The sequence below is a fragment of the Microcebus murinus genome, unplaced genomic scaffold (assembly GCF_040939455.1).
Source record: "Microcebus murinus isolate Inina unplaced genomic scaffold, M.murinus_Inina_mat1.0 scaf031_hap2_Mmur4.0, whole genome shotgun sequence".
NCBI lineage: Eukaryota > Metazoa > Chordata > Mammalia > Primates > Cheirogaleidae > Microcebus > Microcebus murinus.
Window position 1 is genome coordinate 88,203 of NW_027438977.1, and position 4,793 is coordinate 92,995.

General features: G+C 64.8%; 2 non-coding genes across 2 annotated transcripts; both read right to left on the minus strand.

Moving 5' to 3' along the window:
* Positions 1 to 441: 441 nt before the first annotated feature.
* Positions 442 to 560, minus strand: LOC142868439 (5S ribosomal RNA). Its single transcript, XR_012917441.1, has one exon. It is a non-coding gene; the product is annotated as a 5S ribosomal RNA (ribosomal RNA).
* Positions 561 to 4,086: 3,526 nt separating this feature from the next.
* LOC142868440 (5S ribosomal RNA) lies at positions 4,087 to 4,205 on the minus strand. The gene has a single exon (XR_012917442.1). It is a non-coding gene; the product is annotated as a 5S ribosomal RNA (ribosomal RNA).
* Positions 4,206 to 4,793: the final 588 nt, after the last annotated feature.

Consider the following 4,793-nt stretch of genomic DNA (forward strand, 5'->3'; position numbering starts at 1 on the left):
GAAAAGTAAAAGGAGGCCTGTGGAGCAGGTCTGGGTGTGACTCCGGATCCCCCAACATCAGGTGCCACCACCAAAGATTCCTACGTGTAGCCCATAGAACCCCAAAAGCAACGGGACGAGTTCTGGTCACATACTCCCTCCAAATGACATCCTGGCCTTCTTCTGGAACTCCCTCCCCTCTCAGACTCTCAAGGTTTCCTCCAGCGTGTCGGTTCCCACAGAGCAGACCTTTGGTCTGAGACCTGACAGTCCAGAAGCCACGCATGCTGCCGCGTGACGGCGGTGTCGCGGCTTGGGACAAGAGGAGGCCCCACGGTGCGGGCTGGGGCGCCAGGCACCGCGGCGGGCGCTGAGGGTGGGGGTGACCCCCACCCCGGGCCGCCGCCTCGCTCCCAGAGAGGGGACAGAACAGGAGGCAAAACAAAAAAAAAAAAAAGAAGAAGCCGACGGCACCCGGTATTCCCAGGCGGTCTCCCATCCAAGTACTAACCAGGCCCGACCCTGCTTAGCTTCCCAGACCAGACGAGGTCGGGCGCGTTCAGGGTGGTGTGGCCCTAGACGGCGGAGGGCGCCCCTGCCCCGCTCAAGAAGCCGAGCCTCTCTGCACTTCCCCGCCGCCTCCTCCCGCCCCAGGCCCCGCACCGGCGCTGACCCGCGCCGGGCCGGGCCTGTTGAGTTCACCGGCCGGGTCCGGCGGGCTCCGAGGGACGGGGGTGACAGGCGGGGCGGGGCGGGGCGGGCAGGGAGCGGTGGGCCGGGGTGGGGGGCTGTCTCTCTATACACACACAAACACACACACACACACACTCACACTCACTCACTCACACTCACACAAGATGCGCCTCCACGGCTGGACTCGCCAAGGTGGAGACCTTCCAGCCCCCTTCCTCTCCTCGCCTGGCCTCCTTCCCCTACCCGCCCCCCACCCCCAGCTCGTGGCCGCCCCCGCCGCCGCCCGCCGCCGCGGATTGCGCACGCGCGGATCGCCCGCCCTTTGACCCCAGGCAGGGGCCGCCCTCCCCGACAACCCCTTTCAGCTGGGCCCCCCACCCTGTGGGTGGGCTGCCGCCTATTCCCCCGGGCCCGGGCTGGGGCACAGCGCATGGGGGAGGGGAGCGAGTGTATGGGGCGTCTCTCTCTCTCTCTAGGGATGTGTCCCATGGGTGGGGTGGCGTGGTTTGTGGGGCGCTGAAGAAATCAGTCCCCTCCATCTCCTACCTCTGGAAAACGCCCAAGCCCTTGGAGAACTGCCGGCAACGCGACGGGGGGGGGGGGGCCGGGACCCTCCTCTGCGTCCTCCTGTGGCCCAGTCCAAGGGGCCTGGGCCTGGCCGGGGCTGCATTGGACCCCGACCACCCTGGCGTGTGGACTCGCTAAAAATCGGCGATTAGATATTGGATTCCAGCTTCATTGAGGTCATTTCACTAATGAGTGCACCGGAAAGAGTTTCCTAATCCATCTGTGAGGGTGGCAACTGAAAGAGAATTTGAAAGCTGACAGAATAGGCGAGGAAAGGCATAGGAGATTTCCACACCCAGTAAGGAAGCCTTTCCCGAAATGGAAGAAAGAAACGAGCAAACAGAAACACCGGTAGCCCGCCAGGATCAGAGTCTGCCCCCGAGAGAAAGTACCCTGACCAGGTTCACCCGTGGGTGGGTGGCGAGCTAGCGGCATTCAGAAGAGCGAGGCCCGCAGTCTGTGCAGAAGACACCTGCACTCGGGTGTGTGTGGCGGCACGATTCACAAGCAGCTCCAGATGTTAAGCCAAGGAGAAGCCAGGGAGTTCCCAACGCCCCAGGTGTCCTCAGCCCACGACTGGCTGCTGGGGGAATGCGAAGCCCGGCTCCTTGTCTCAGAGCGGGACAACCAGGAGGTGTGACGTACACCCCGGGGTTCCCAGGAGGATCAGGCTGAAGCTGGGACTTGGCCTGAAAGTGTCCCCTCGCATGGCCACCCCCTTCCCCTTCCTGCTCCTCTACTCCTGGTGCCCCTCCATCCAGGGGCCAGACCTTAAAGAGTCACCCGCAAGAGAATCCTGGTCCCAAAGGAGCCTTCTGGGGGACCCGTGCTGAGAGAGGTTGTGGGCATGGCCCGCTGGGGCTCTGCCCGACCCAGGGCTGAGAGATGCAACCTCCCAGCTCTGGGTCCCTGCAGGGGAAGCGTTGGCAAGCACAGGGCCAGTCCTCCAAAGGCCCAGGTGCAGGGAGCCCAGGCCAAGCAGCCTGTGGAAGAAGCCACCCCGGGAAGACGACTGCAGGCCACGGCCCTTCCCACCTCCTCCTCCTCCTCCTCCTGCTCCTCCACCCCCCCCCCGACCTCCCACCCCCCACCCCCGACATGGCGCAGGGCTCAGAGACACCTCAGACACTTGCTACCCAAAGTGCAAAGGGCATCAGTTGCTCCTCCAAACCCCCCCCCCCTGCCCAGCAGACCGCGTTGTCCAGCCAGCCCCCGGGCCTCCCTGGGGTGCCCAGCACAAAAGTGCAGACAACCACCGGACCCTCAATCTCAGTTTTCGGATGTTTTTGCCACTCTAAGGACCCGCAGGCCAGCTGGGCCTTCTGGCAGGACAGAGAGCCCGGAATCCGACGTGGAGAGCTGGGTGTACGTCCCCACGAGGAGGCGGTCCCCACCTCCGCGGCTCTCCCCTTGCGGGGGGGGGGGGAAAGCAGCCACGGGGCCTCAGAGAAGACACCAGGCTGGGCGCCCGCCCCACAGTGGGGGCACGTCCCCCGCAGGCCACTTAGCGACGGCCGCCGGCCGGCGGACGGTTGGGTGGCGCGAGACGCTGCGGCCGCCCTGCTACCGGGTTCCTGGGAGGGCGTCCTGGAACCAGCGTCCACACCAAGCCCTTGGAAGGCCCAGGCGACGGAGGAGCCCCGTCAGGCAGGGGCCGAGGACGGTGACGGCCCGGGCGGGGAGGAGCGTGTCAGGCAGGGGCAGAGGACGGTGACAGGCCGGGCGGGAAGGAGTCAGTCAGGCAGGGGCCGAGGAGGAGACGGGCTGGGTAAGGGTTAGGGTTAGAGTCAGGGCACAAGTCACAATCGCAAAGACCTGGAAGCGACCCGAGTGCCCATCGACCCACGAGTGCGTAAATGAAATGTGGCGCGTGGACACCACGGAGTGCTATTCAGCTAGGAGGAGCAGCGGTGAGAGGGCACCTCTCGTGGTTCTCCTGGCCAGAGCTGGAACCCGTTCCAGTAAGCCAGGTAGCCCAAGAATGGACACACGAGCACCACGTGCTCGCGCTCACCAGCAAATGGGTACGAACCGATGGACACCTAAGTGGACACAGAGGAATCACCTTCATCGGGTGGGTGTCGGGCGGGTGGGGGGAGGGGATGGGCATACACCTCCATTAGGAATGGGGGTGGGTGCGCACCGACTGGGGGATGGGCGCACTTGAGGCTCTGACCCGAGGGGGGAGGCAGGGAGAGGGCAACGTACCCGACCCTAACATTGGTACCCCCACAATACGCTGGAACGACATCAGAGGTAAATGAATAAGAACACAGGGGGGAGGGGGGCACGGGCAACACATGTCACCTTAATACTTGGACTCCCATCATCTGCTTGAAAAGAGAGAGAAAAGAAAATGCAATCATAGAGATAAGAGACACTTTTTAAAGATAATGAATCCGAAGAGAAAAGTAAAAGGAGGCCTGTGGAGCAGGTCTGGGTGTGACTCCGGATCCCCCAACATCAGGTGCCACCACCAAAGATTCCTACGTGTAGCCCATAGAACCCCAAAAGCAACGGGACGAGTTCTGGTCACATACTCCCTCCAAATGACATCCTGGCCTTCTTCTGGAACTCCCTCCCCTCTCAGACTCTCAAGGTTTCCTCCAGCGTGTCGGTTCCCACAGAGCAGACCTTTGGTCTGAGACCTGACAGTCCAGAAGCCACGCATGCTGCCGCGTGACGGCGGTGTCGCGGCTTGGGACAAGAGGAGGCCCCACGGTGCGGGCTGGGGCGCCAGGCACCGCGGCGGGCGCTGAGGGTGGGGGTGACCCCCACCCCGGGCCGCCGCCTCGCTCCCAGAGAGGGGACAGAACAGGAGGCAAAACAAAAAAAAAAAAAAGAAGAAGCCGACGGCACCCGGTATTCCCAGGCGGTCTCCCATCCAAGTACTAACCAGGCCCGACCCTGCTTAGCTTCCCAGACCAGACGAGGTCGGGCGCGTTCAGGGTGGTGTGGCCCTAGACGGCGGAGGGCGCCCCTGCCCCGCTCAAGAAGCCGAGCCTCTCTGCACTTCCCCGCCGCCTCCTCCCGCCCCAGGCCCCGCACCGGCGCTGACCCGCGCCGGGCCGGGCCTGTTGAGTTCACCGGCCGGGTCCGGCGGGCTCCGAGGGACGGGGGTGACAGGCGGGGCGGGGCGGGGCGGGCAGGGAGCGGTGGGCCGGGGTGGGGGGCTGTCTCTCTATACTCACACACACACACACACACACACACACACACTCACTCACTCACACTCACACAAGATGCGCCTCCACGGCTGGACTCGCCAAGGTGGAGACCTTCCAGCCCCCTTCCTCTCCTCGCCTGGCCTCCTTCCCCTACCCGCCCCCCACCCCCAGCTCGTGGCCGCCCCCGCCGCCGCCCGCCGCCGCGGATTGCGCACGCGCGGATCGCCCGCCCTTTGACCCCAGGCAGGGGCCGCCCTCCCCGACAACCCCTTTCAGCTGGGCCCCCCACCCTGTGGGTGGGCTGCCGCCTATTCCCCCGGGCCCGGGCTGGGGCACAGCGCATGGGGGAGGGGAGCGAGTGTATGGGGCGTCTCTCTCTCTCTCTAG